Genomic DNA, 12904 nt, shown 5'->3' on the forward strand with positions numbered 1-12904 from the left:
TCGTGGGCTGATGAAAAGTGTGGCTATGGCACACATGAACTTCAGAGGTGAGGCCACAGTAGTTGGCAGTAAAGTCCTGCAACTTGCAAACCAAGTTTAGGGCTAGACATAAACCTTTTCCCTCTGAGTCTGGAGTGACAGTTACATTGGAGAATTGCTCCTGGCCAGCTGGGGTGTTGTGCAGGACCTGGGGATGGCCATCTTCCTCCTAAGTCAGAGAAGGGGTGGATATTTCATGAGCAGAGCAGGTAGATCTTGAGCATGAGGTGAAATTCAGTAGTCCCAAGGGCAAGATAGCGTACCTGGAGACACTGGACCCACTCTGCAAGCAGTTCCTGCTCTCCATGACACTCAGGAGCCCCTGATTAATCACTCTGCATGTGTCTACCTTGTTTGTACTTAGAAAATATTTCACATTCTAGTCTTAATTTTCTCACAGAATTTTGTGTGGTGTCAGTTTAGAATGATCCTTGGTGGGAGGAAAGTCTAGATGGACTCAGACCCATCTAGCCATGATGACTTGAGATACGAAGCCTGTGAGATACCACCCTAGCCTGTGACAGAAGTTTATGTTCCCTCTGCCATGATGGCAGGGAAGGAGATGCACCACTGTCCTGGCTGCTCCTGGTCTCGGTCCAGCACAAACCTTGTCTCAGTTCCCCAAACCTTGCATCAAAGCTTGGGTTGTTTGGGAGTTTCCACATAACTATCCCAGGCACCAGATAGCTGCAGGGCTGGAGGACCAGCTCTCCGAAGTCTCAGCATCAGCCTGAGCTCACTCAAGAAGGGCGGTTTCACTCCGACATGAGGGATCCATCCTGACATAAACCGCTCCTGCGATGCTGCCTCGTGAAGAGCTGGATCACTGTGCCAGAGCAGGCTTGGAACAGGAAAAGCCAGCCTCAGGGCAAAGCCAGGAACACAAGCTAATTTGGGAACACAATGATTATGCTAATCAAAGCACCTTCCAGAGGAGAAGGGCAGGAAATTACCTAATCCTTGACCGTGAAACATAGCTTCCCTGTGCCCAGTCTGCAGGAGAAGGGATATATTCAGTTTGGAAGAAAGGGCATTTCCATCTGGGCAAGGAAGAAGCACAGGGACCTCTTTCATCCAGACTCTCTTCAGCCACACTAGATGCAGGGGAGTCCCCTTCTTCCCATTTCCAAACTGGTTTTGGGTCCAGATAACTTCACGCCTCTCTTGAAAGCTTGTCTGGACACAAACTCGTGTGACTGTAGGACCTGGGGCTTAACAAGAAGCTTCTTCAGGACTTAGAAAGTCCAGCAAGATGGGATGCAGGGATTCAGGATGTGCAGCTTGTCCTGCTCCAGCGCCAACAGATTGCAATGGGAAGGGAAATCTCACTTTCCATGTGTAACCTTAGCAGGGTTCATGCTCATTGCTTGACTCCACATCTGGAAATTGTAATCCAACTGAAAACAGCCCAGGAAGGACCTCCTAACATGCCAGGAACAAACACAGCTCCCAGCTTTGAGAAATCCCAGGGCACGGCCCTGGATGGAGAATTTAAGGTATTTTGGGGGATGCTACTGCTACAGAGCACAAGAGGACACAAATGAACTTGCAGGATTAATTTAAAAGCCACAAAATACCTCTGGCTGAAAAGAAACGAGCCTCTTCTGAGGGGAGGCCTCTCTGGTTGAAGCTCTCCCTGTTCACAAGCCTCCTCTACCTATTGCCACCACATCTCAGATGTGAAACTGGTGCAACACCGCTCCTCTCCTGGTTGAAGCATCCCTTGGGTACAGCAGAGGCATTTGCTCTCTGCAGGTACATTTTATGCAACCAGCATAAAACACAGGAGTAGGGAGACAGTCTAAGTGATAGGATGAGGTGGAATGGGTTTAAGCTGAAAGAGGGGAGATTTAGAGGAGATATTAGGAAGAAATTCTTTGCCGTGAGGGTGTTGAGACACTGGCACAGGTTGCCCAGAGAAGTCATCTGAAGCCACCTTCCCTCCACACCCTCCTTAGGATGAATTACTCTTGCTGTGCACAAGTGTCCAACATGTGCCCACTATTGCAAAGGAGGCTTTGCGAAGAGCTGGCAGCAGCTTTTCTGTCTCTGCTGGAAAAACCTTGCTTTAGACATCCTGGGACCTGCCACATCAACATTGGAATGTACCATAAGGTCTCAAAACCAGAAACACTTCAGGATGGTTATTTACGTGGAGAAGATGAACTGGTGTAAAAGGAGTGCTCTGAATATACTGACTCTATAACAGGACCAGTGAACCAGATCCTGAGGAGAAGGAGAAGAAAGAAAAGAGAAAAGAAAATTAAAAAAAAAAAAAAAGAAAAGGAAACTAATGTTTTAAGCACTTTTCCTTAGGAAAAAAAAATTACAGCAGGAAACCTCTGGCTTAGGGAGAGGTTAAATCTGTACATGAGGCAGCACTGAATAACGCCAAGGTAAATCCTAATCTGAATTACTTTTCTTAGGGCAGAGCTGTGTACCTGCACACTGCTGGATGAGAACACACTGTGCTTGCTGCCTGCAAAAAACCACATTGTACTCCAGAGTCTCTTAGCAGAGCAGGGTTTTTTGCATTAGCAAATAAAAAACAGACCTCTCTGAGTAAGTATATGATTACACCCTGGTGCCAGGTGAGGGGTTTGAACGAATGTGTGGGTCAGCAAGCCCTAACCTCACTGCAGAGGCACAGTATGATGGAGGTTGGGGTGTAAAAACATCAGGAGTTTGGGGCTTTGGGAGATTTTCAGGTCTGTGAGGAGGAGCTGGGAGCAGTAGGAGAAATTCGAAGTCCTGTTTCAGGTTTGCCAGACGTATGTCACTCGTCTCCATATCATTGTACATTGGTGGGGATCCCCAAGGAAGTCACCATCCCTGGAGGGATTTAAAAGACATGGAAACGTGGTGCTTAGAGACAAGGTTTTGTGGTGGACTTGTCATTGCTAGGTTTACAATTGGACTTGATGAACTTAAAGGCCTTTTCCAACCTGAACAATTCTGTGATTGGTATTGAATTAGCATACCAGGATGGCTGCTTGTGCCAGCCCTGTGGTAGTGGCATTGAACTCTGACAGTGGCAAGGCACCCCCAAATCCTCAAATGCCTTGCTAGGTTTTGCCTGGTGCCTCCCAGGGGAGCTCTAAGGGCTGCTTGAGCCCTTGGGTGCACCATCGCGCATCCCCTGCTGTTTGCCTGGTTCACCTGCTTACATTTTAAGTTCCCCAGGAATTCATGCACCACCAGTGACTTCAAGCTGGGCTGACACCTCGGTACTATCACCTTGTCTTCCAGGTGGGCTGAAACAAAAAATGCTCTGGAGGGGGAGGCACATCCCCAGCCACCTGCCCTTCGGGTCTGCTCTCCTGGTGTTGCTGCGAGCACTTGGGAGACGTCGCCTGCAGTTTGCATTAGAGGAGGACTTTTGGCCAGCAATCACCTTGGCAAGCGGCAGCGTTATTCAGTATTTGACAAATCTTTAAAAATAAAAGCAGAGTGAATAGGAGAAGGCTGGGGAATAAGGTCATCGCGACACTGGTCAGTTTGAAGCACTCTGACACAGCGGAGCCGTCCCATGGGCGATGGCCTTTGGTGGGCTCACACCTCCCAGGGAGCCGAGCACCCAAACCTGCCGAGCGTGCAGAAGCAGTGCGGATCCATCCCAGCCAGCAGATGCTGTTCCCATTTCCACTGCCAGGGGCTGTGACTCTCGTAGAGTTAATTAATCTCTTCATACAGCATAATTAACCTTTGGGAATTGCTTCTAAAGAACAACATGTTGTAAACAGCCGGTGCTAAGATATGACATACATGCCAAGATAACCTTAAAGGAAAAAACACTGAATCCCTTCAAATAATCCATTTTGGGATCTTTCTGACTCAGCAGCACATGCTTAAAACTTAACAGAGGGCAGGGGGTCATGCTCTCCGGACCTTTTCCCAGCTGTCCTGGTTAGGAATGAACACACACGCACTTTCTGACAGCAGCTGTAATTCCACGTGTCCACATGCTGCTGGAAGATCAGCCTTCATTCAAGCAGAGCTTCCCGGCAGCAGCTGCCTGTGCTAGAACTGTAAGACATCCCAGCAGCACAGCAGAAGAGGACAGGGACCCAGAATAAAACCACCGGAAAGCTGTGGTTTGTCGCTAGCTTTATATATGTTGCAAGTTGTACTTTGACTCTGTGTACTCACGGGAAATATTTACCTTGAGAGAGACAATGTAAAGCTTGCCCACAGAGCTACCTCTGCTTCTAATTGTAATAAACCTCATCAACCTTTGAAATGCAAACACACACACACACAAACCTCTTCTCCAGGTGACAGTTACCTAAGCAAAAGGGTTGTCCCTCACCGGGGAGTGCAGGTTTACTTGGAGGGCTCAAAAATACTCAACAGGGAGAGGTTTTAAAAACTATGTTTTTTTCATAGAATCATAGAATCATTTGGTTGGAAAAGACCTTTGAGATCATCAAGTCCAACCGTACCTGTCCACTACTAAACCATATCCCTGAGCACCTCATCTACCCATTTTTTAAATCCCCCCAGGGATGGTGACTCCACCACTGCCCTGGGCAGCCTGTTTCAGTGCCTGATAACACTTTAGGTGAAGAAATTTTTCCTCATACCCAATCAAAACCTCCCCAAGCACAACTTAAGGCCATTTCTTCTCATCCTATCACTTGTTACTTGGGAGAAGAGACCAACGCCACCTCACTACAACCTCCTTTCAGGGAGCTGTAGAGCGTGATGAGGTCTCCCCTCAGCCTCTTCTTCTTCAGACTAAACTGCCCAGTTGCTTCAGCTGCTCCTCACAAACCTTGTTCTCCAGACCTCTCCACAGCTCCATTACCCTTGTCTGTATGTGCTCCAGCACCTCTAGTGCCAAAGCAGACAACAAGAGGTCTCCATGCCTGCATCACTGCTGAAAATGACAGTATCAAGGTCACAGAGGGGCTATCATGAACCCTCCATCTCCCAGCCCAAAGGGCAGGTTTGTGACCGCAAGCCTACTTTTCCTCCATGGTCCCCTAGAGAAAATACACTGTCACCCCAAAACTTATCTGCATCACTTGCAGAAATTCAAGAAAATCCTAGCTGAGCCAATCAGAATGTTTGATTTATACACACTCGTTTATTAGTTGAGTGCATTGATGAAGCCACGTTCATTAATCCAGCCAATTAAATGTTCTGCCCTGCGCGGCCACTGCTCAGGAACAATGGGGTTTGTGCTCCATCATTATCATCTTCCCAGGAGAAATGCCACCCATTATTCAGGATTTGGCAAGGCTCACGTGGAGATCAAGTAGCAATTATAGGTGCAGGCAGGGGTCAGGCACAGGCTGCTGGTGCTGCGACAGCCTGCAAGCAAGTGAAGGCTCAAAAAGAGAAGAAAAACATTAATAGTGCTGCCTGACACTCCTGAATCTTCTTCAGCTGCTCCAAATGCTTTGCAAGAGGCAAGCTCATAGTGGATTGTGCGATGTTTTTAGGAATTACACAGGGCCAGCTGGAGAAAGGGGCACCCGGGAGCATGCATGGCTGATTTTGAGAGTGCAGCACTGCTCCTGTAGCCAGCAGCTGCTGGGAACTTTTTGCAATCAAACAGTGGGAGCTAAAGAAAAAAGCAACCTGGCAGTAAATATACTTAGCAATTCAAACAGTGAACAGGTTCCAGGAAATTGAGATAACCCTGTAGGCACAAAGACCCTGATCCAAAGCCCACAGAAGTCAGTGGTAAAGAGAATGAGGTTAGCTGTTAGCAGGCTTTGGATGAAGCCCAAGGAAAGTCAAATAAGCAATCCAGTCCCAATGACTCTAATTCTTCCTAATTAAATAGCCACCCAAGTCTCACGCACCTTCCCTGGCAGCTCCTTTGGCATTTGTCCTTGAGCCTCCTGCAGTTACAAGGATATCTGAAGATTTTTAAAGGCAGCAAATGAAAACTCAGCAGCCCCCAAAGCGGTGACTTTCCACGTAACCTCATAGTGCTCAAATCCAGGATGTGGGATCCACAAGTCACCCAACAGGGACCAGCACAGCATCACAGAATCGTTTAGTTGGAAAAGACTTTTGAGATCATCGAGTCCAACCATGCCTATCCCCTTCTAAACCATATCCCTGAGCAGCTCCTCCACCTGTCTTTTACATACCTCCAGGGACATTGACTCAACAACTTCCCTGGCATCCCACAGCATGGAGAGGACACAGGACAGGAGCTGCCAGTCCTTTGCCAGGCTGAAGAAGATGTACTCCCATCACCCTGCACCCATCATGGAATGGATGCCCTAAGCCATCTGCAGGCACCCAGTTCCCAAGCGAAAGGCCCAGTGAGAGGCAGCAAAAGTCAGGTCTTTGTAGACTCAAGCTCTGGTTACATGCTTTACCAACCAACTTTGCCTCACACTTGCTGGGAAGACCATCACATGCTATCTGTCCACTATCCACAGGTCCACAATTCAACAGGCAAAGGAGAAGTCACAACATATGTCCTCTTCCAAAAATATTTAACCAGTTGCTAAGCCCGCTGTCCCTGACTCAACTACATTGAATGTCAATGGTTAATGACAGTGAACCATCTCATGTAATGCACCTTCCAAGACAACAACGTAGTCATTGAGTTAGATCCTGAGCTGAGGTGAGAGCCTGCATCTGCAGAACTGCAACCTTCGCCATGCTGGATCTGGCCTGGGGTGTCACCTCAGCTTCAGCCACCCCAAAATGCCGCAATTCTCATCTAACCTTTCCCGTTCCTTGCTGGCAGATACCAACTCCTCCAAATGAAGGCTGCTCCTCTGTAGAGAAGATCTTACTATCAGATTTTACACAGCCTCATGGAAAATGATGTTCAACTGATGGCTTAACCATCCCCTCTAATCCACCTGTAAAACAGGAATTTAAATCGAATGCACCCTTAGCAAGTTTGCGGATGACACTAAGCTGGGTGGAAGTGTCGATCTGCTGGAGGGTCGGGAGGCTCTGCAAAGGGATCTGAACAGGCTGGACCGCTGGGCAGAGTCCAATGGCATGAGGTTTAACAAGGCCAAATGCCGGGTCCTGCACTTGGGGCACAACAACCCTATGCAGTGCTACAGACTGGGAGAAGTCTGTCTAGAAAGCTGCCTGGAGGAGAGGGACCTGGGGGTGTTGGTTGACAGCCGACTGAATATGAGCCAGCAGTGTGCCCAGGTGGCCAAGAAGGCCAATGGCATCTTGGCTTGTATCAGAAACGGCGTGACCAGCAGGTCCAGGGAGGTTATCCTCCCTCTGTACTCGGCACTGGTGAGACCGCTCCTCGAATCCTGTGTTCAGTTCTGGGCCCCTCACCACAAGAAGGATGTTGAGGCTCTGGAGAGAGTCCAGAGAAGAGCAACAAAGCTGGTGAAAGGGCTGGAGAACAGGCCTTATGAGGAGCGGCTGAGAGAGCTGGGGTTGTTTAGCCTGGAGAAGAGGAGGCTGAGGGGTGACCTCATTGCTCTCTACAACTACCTGAAAGGACGTTGTAGAGAGGAGGGTGCTGGCCTCTTCTCCCAAGTGACAGGGGACAGGACAAGAGGGAATGGCCTCAAGCTCCGCCAGGGGAGGTTTAGGCTAGACGTTAGGAAAAAATTCTTTACAGAAAGGGTCATTGGGCACTGGAACAGGCTGCCCAGGGAGGTGGTTGAGTCACCTTCCCTGGAGGTGTTTAAGGCACGGGTGGACGAGGTGCTGAGGGATATGGTTTAGTGTTTGGTAGGAACGGTTGGACTCGGTGATCCGGTGGGTCTCTTCCAACCTGGTTATTCTGTGATTCTGTGATTCTGTGAAATAGAAACATCCTATGAAGAGTTTTGCTGATACAGCTTCCATTGCCTACAATTTTCCTTGCTGAACCTGGTCACTAGTGGCATGCATCAGCCTACATTCTCTGTGCATGGTGCAGAAACATCTCTGCTGGAGCAACCACCTCTATGAATACTGGAATGATTCGAAAGAGAAGGAATAACGCACAACCCCTCCTCCTCCTAGGGATACTCCCAGCTGTTGAACACAAGGATATCTGTAAGCCCCCGCCTTCTCTTGCAGGTACAATCTCAGCTACTGCTCACTGGTGTGGACAGTATGGGTTGAGCTGTGCTCTCCTTCCACAGTCTCAGGCAATTCTGGCATGGTCAGACCCTACAGAAATTCACAGTCAGCTGGATGTATTGCAGATGCCTGACATGCTTACCCTAAGGTCATTGGATTTCTCTTTTTCCTCCATGGTCTTCATTTGTTTAGAAGAAAAAATTCAAAGAGGGTAGGTAAACCCTCCCTGTTAAAGAGAATAGCTTCAGTTTTCCTAGTGGGTGAGCAATTTGGTATCTCTCCCTGATTTGGTGCAAAACCCTGGTTTAACAGGGATCCTTGTTTTGCTGCTCAGCTGCCAGCAGACCTGGCCTGCACATTTTGCTTTTAAAATGTGAGTTTTTCCTTTGCTCCCTTTAACTATGATTGGATAAAAAAAAACAGTTGTTACACAGTGCCTGCTCCAGAGACCACTGACATCAACAGCAAACCACTCCTGCCTTCAGTGGGGCTTTGAATCAGATCCTAAAAATGCAGCCCAGCCCATCCACATCAGCAGTCCCACAGTCAGAAAGGAGTTCAAGCATCCTAGAAATCCAGCGAGCCAGGAGCGGCCAAAATAACTCCAAGGTGATATCTAGGAAAAGAAATGTGCCACAAGTCAGCATCTATGTTAGAGCTGGAAGGGGAAATCATTTGGCACTGTTGGAAGGACAATTGCCCTGTTAATATGAGTGCTATCCCAATCCAGCCAGGCCACTCTGTTTCTCACTCATGCTGACAAGTTTTACTGTCCCTGGGCTGGGCTAAACATCCATTTTCCAACAGAAAGACCCTTGTCAAAGAAGCAAATGTCTCCCTGAGAACTATATGTTTATATGAGAAAATACAGATGTTTTATATCTAAGTGCTCCCTTCCCCCACTGAATTTATAACATAAAAATGAATTGGACAAAAAAATAAGACCGTTGGGGTTTTAATTACAATATTTATCAAAGAGCAGCTTTCATGATGCTGGGAAGGTATTCAAGTCGAGACTTTGGAAAACTTTTCCTGGAAACAACTCCTTGCTTTTTAACACGTTTTTGGTATGGCTTCTTAAGGCTATAAAAATTAAGCAAGAGTTGCATCTGCGCATCATTTCCCCCCTTAAATTTTAACCCACTGAGCCCTTTCAAATGGATTTGACAGAGGGTGAGAACTTCCAAAGAGAGGGAGTTCCTGAGAGTTTTTTTCAGGAAAGGAGAGAGCTGGAGAAGAGACTCCTGTGATGCCCTTCCTCCCCTCTGAGAGGCTGGAGCATGAGCCATCAGAAGGCACAGATCCATAGACCCAGGCATCGAACTGGCACAACCAAAATCCTCCAGGCTCATGCCCCTTGTAACAAGACGAGGTTTGGTGGATTATTTTCTGGAAGCAAGTGGGAGGCAACTTGGCTGCAAGGGTGCCCAGTGCTGTAAGGCTGTGCTGCTTTGCCACCCTCAAGACCAGTGGTCAGCATCTGCCCATGGGCAAGGAAAAAATTAAGGCTGGGTGACACAGCCTGCATCAAGGCAGAGATGTTTTGGGCTTGCCATGCCAGCCATTTGTGCCCTAGATGTCATGTCCTCAGTGAATGAGAGAGGTAGTGGGTTGCAACTCACATGCTTCCCAACAACCATGCCAGTAACAGTGCAGGTCCAGAGCTGACACTAAATATCAGCCCTGCTGGTAGTGCAAGGCACCCCACCAGTATGGCAATGACCTCTGTGGACATCTGACAAGGGATGGACCGTGCCCTGTTCTCTCTCCCTTGGAACAGTTTGCACTTAGGCCAAGTCTTCGGGCAACAGCATGAAGGTCTAGACTGGGTTCTGCAAATCATAGAATCATAGAATCATAGAATCAACAGGTTGGAAAAGACCCATCGGATCATTGAGTCCAACCATTCCTATCAAATACTAAACCATGTCCCTCAGTGCCTTGTCCACCCGTGCCTTAAACACCTCCAGGGAAGGTGACTCAGCCACCTCCCCAGGCAGCCTGTTCCAGTGCCCAATGACCCTTTCTGTGAAAATTTTTTTTCCTAATGTCCAGCCTGAACCTACCCTGGCCGAACTTGAGGCCATTCCCTCTTGTCCTGTCCCCTATCACTTGGGAGAAGAGGCCAGCACCCTCCTTTCTACAACCTCCTTTCAGGTAGTTGTAGAGAGCAATGAGGTCTCCCCTCAGCCTCCTCTTCTCCAGGCTAAACAACCCCAGCTCTCTCAGTGGTTCCTCATAAGGCCTGTTCTCCAGCCCCCTCACCAGCTTCATTGCTCTTCTCTGGACGCAGACAGAGCCCTTGCCCCACCAATGTGGGGGTGACCTCTGTGGACATCTGACAAGGGATGAACCATACCCTGTTTGATCAGTCCAGAAAGGGTTTGTGCTTAGGCCAGGTCTTTATGCATCAGCATGAAGGTCTAGACTGGGCTCTGCTAAAGATGTAGGCTTAGCCCTTGACTCCAGAGGAACATCCCTTCATTATGGTCCTTTACGGTGACACACAGGAAAACCACATGGCAGATCAGACATTCACATTTTCACCTCCCAGCAGAGCCTTCCTGCTTGCTCACATTCGCCCGTCATGGAAACTACTTGGCTGGTAGCAGGGAGAGCCCCAGCAGATGCACCGCCCTGGCTGAGGGCAGCCACTCTTGACTGCTAACATTGAGAGGATGTGGGTTACAGCTGTTTCTATCTCACATCCACAGTTTTTGCCTCACCACAGCTTGCTTCTCACTGAATCAAAGGCAGATGATTCAATCATCCTCAGCCTGGCCAGGTCTGCTTTGCAGAAGATGGTGGTTACATGCATAAAGTAAAACTCCTCTTCTCTGTCCCATCCTTCAACCCAGCACCTGCCAGCACAAAACCTCCTCCGAGAGTCAGCCTGAAGGGCACAGTGCTCAGACTTGCTTCTCATTCCAACCAAGTGGTTCTGGGGTCATTTTTTCTTATTCCATTACTGAGGCATGTTATGATCTTCTGGTATTTGTCAAGGTCACAGCTGATGTTCCTACTGATTTCTCCATTCATAAGTGCAGTTTATGACTCTGCCATGGAAGGCTGGGACACCCATACCCAGAGGCTAGGGGTATATCCCATCACGCCCATTCCCCAACCAAGAGATGTCCAGCTTTCGCTAGAGGAGGTCTGGATTTATTTCACAAGCTGTCAGTTGGGGTTTTTTTCTAAGGACTAGAGGCACAGAGCTTGTCAAGGCACAGAGCTGGCCTAATATTCTCGTCAAAGCAAAGCGACTTATGATATTTGATAAAGGCAAGTTAAGAGCTAAGAGTTACCTGGAGCCCTGTATTCAGTTCTGGAGACCTCAGTACAGGAAGAACATGGATCTGTTAGAGCAAGTCTGGAGGAGGCCATGGGGATGATGTGTGAACTGGAGCAGTACGAGGACAGACTGAGAGAGCTGGGATTATTCAGCCTGGAGAAGAGAAGGCTCTGGGAAGACCTTAGAGCAGACTTCCAGTACTGAAAGAGGGTACAGGAAAGCTGGGGAGGGGCTCTCAATCAGGGAGTGCAGGGGTAGGATGAGGGGATTTTAACCTGAAAGATGGGAGATTCAGATGAGATCTTGAGGACAAATGTTTTCACTGAGAAGGTGGTGAGGCGCTGGCTCAGGTTGCCAGGTGAAGTCATGGCTGCCCCATCCCTGGAGGTGTTCAAGGCCAGGTTGGATGAGGCTTTGAGCAGCCTGACCCAGTGGAAGGTGTCCCTGCTGATGGCAGGGGGGATGGAACTGGATGATCTTTAAGGTTCCTTCCAACCCAAACCATATTATGATTCTATGATTCTAAGTTCCAGCTATATTGATACAGACAGAACCAGGCAGAGAAATGCAAGATGCTCACCTAAAACTAAAGAAAGTGGCTCAGAAGAAATAGAAAGCCATCCCCTCCGCTAGAGAACAGATGAACACTGGGTTAGAGCAGCCATCTCCCAGGCTTGTTTCAATATTCCCCAGCCAAAGACATCTCTCCATTGACATAGATGGGTATCAGCAAGGCTGCTGTGAGCCTCCCATCTCAGCAGTGGCTCTGATCAGGTGCATGCCAGAACTTAACTTTTCTGGAGGCCAAGACCAAAGGACCCCATCGCTTTTTCACGTGAAGGAAGTTACAACAACCACTTGCCAGAAGAGCTGAGCATGGCATCTCCTGCAGCTCCTCAGGCTCATGTTTGCTGCTGTAACCAGCTGTAGATGCAGCTTAAATTTACAGGCTCTCATCTTCGACTCTTCCTGTATCTGCATGGAAGGGTCTCGGGCTCCCTCTGACAATGGGGACCTAAGCAAGAGCATTACTAATTGAGTGAAAGATTTAGTTCTCTGTAGCACATGACCCCAGCAAGCGCAAATGTCCTGTAGAGACAGGAAGGGAGTGGTGTCACCCACTGTCTCTAAAGTGTTTAAAGGGAAAAGCAGAAGAAACCATCCCCACACCAAAGCCACCCATGCCTTGGGAGGTGGGCAGCAAGAACTCAAGTCTCCAGCCTTGTTCCATCAGACTAGGTTTTGGAGCTTGTGAATTTACCACCACCATAATCACCATGCTTTTAGCTCTGCAGTGGATATGCACTCACCCTCTTTAGTTAGAGAACCCATCCTTCATTAAATTGAAACCTATATTCCCAGGAAAATTTGGCTGCTGGTTAAAGCATCCAACAGACAAAGGTGTTCCTGCAAAGTCTCTGTCTGCCTCTCCTTCCAGTGAGGGCTGGATGGCAGGTCCAACAGAAGAGGGAAGGAAAAACACTGTGTAGTTTCCGTGGCTTGTTTTTTTTAGCACAATGCTGCCTGAAGTCAAAGTTTTCCAGCTCCATA

Source organism: Phaenicophaeus curvirostris, chromosome 2 (genome assembly GCF_032191515.1).
Source record: "Phaenicophaeus curvirostris isolate KB17595 chromosome 2, BPBGC_Pcur_1.0, whole genome shotgun sequence".
NCBI classification, from domain to species: domain Eukaryota; kingdom Metazoa; phylum Chordata; class Aves; order Cuculiformes; family Cuculidae; genus Phaenicophaeus; species Phaenicophaeus curvirostris.